This window comes from Daktulosphaira vitifoliae, unplaced genomic scaffold (assembly GCF_025091365.1).
Source record: "Daktulosphaira vitifoliae isolate Bord-2020 unplaced genomic scaffold, ASM2509136v1 Scaffold_1, whole genome shotgun sequence".
Classification (NCBI taxonomy): Eukaryota; Metazoa; Arthropoda; class Insecta; order Hemiptera; family Phylloxeridae; genus Daktulosphaira; species Daktulosphaira vitifoliae.
The window spans coordinates 80,259,676-80,260,717 of NW_026099572.1; positions in this window are offsets into that span (position 1 = coordinate 80,259,676).

Consider the following 1,042-nt stretch of genomic DNA (forward strand, 5'->3'; position numbering starts at 1 on the left):
TTTTTTTTTTGTGTCTGTCACTACTTTTTCTCAGCTCTTACTGGACCGATTTCTTTTAACAATACGTCAAAAGATCACAAATTGTATCTAGTTGAAGACATTACCCTTAAAAATTTAAAAATTTTCCCTCAATCCCCGCAAATTGGGGAAATATCCAAAAAAATTACAAATTTAAAAAACGATAAATTTTGTCATTTTTTCACTTTTTTTTCTTAAAACTTCCATAACTTTTTCAAAAATCAACTAATCAACATAAATTTTTTTTATACTAAAACCTTAGATATTTCCCTTTTGTTTGATATCATTTTTTTGAAAATCTAACACTTAACCTGCTCATGGGGGGGGATTGAAAATTGCAATTTTTTTACAAAAACTAACTTTTTCAACTTAATTTTTGAAAATGTTCCCGAAATACTGCATCCTTTAAACATATATCAAATTAAAGCTTATTTTATGTACTACTAAATGAAAAAAAAAATTTGTCCCGACGACCTATCTTCTATTTGCAAATGGCTACCGTATTAAAAAATATGCTATTTTTTTATTAAAATTCTAGGTATTGTATTTTATTTTATTTTAAAATATCTTATTAGGGGAATAAACTGACTTTCATGAATATTATATAATTTAATTGACATAGAATAAATTTCATAAGACATATGAAATTAATCTTATTAAAATTTTTTTACTTTTTTAAAATCGAAAAAGTAATTTTTTAATTTGAGTTAGCTTAAATAGCCAATTTTATCATGCAACAAAAGCAACGAACAGTTGCCGAATGGGTAACACCTGTACCTGTCAAGCTTAGGGTACGAGGTTCAAATCCATCTGTGGCTATTTTAATATTTAATATTTTGCATTTTTTTTTGAGTTAGAATAGAATTTTCAAATCATTTGATATTTATCTCATTTAGATTCAATAATTTCAATAAATATAAAGGATCTTATCACTATAGTCTCCCCTCGTGAGAAGAAATTGATATTCATGTTAATATTATTTTACTATGTGGTTCTTTTTCTGGCTACGATTTATTTTGCCAAC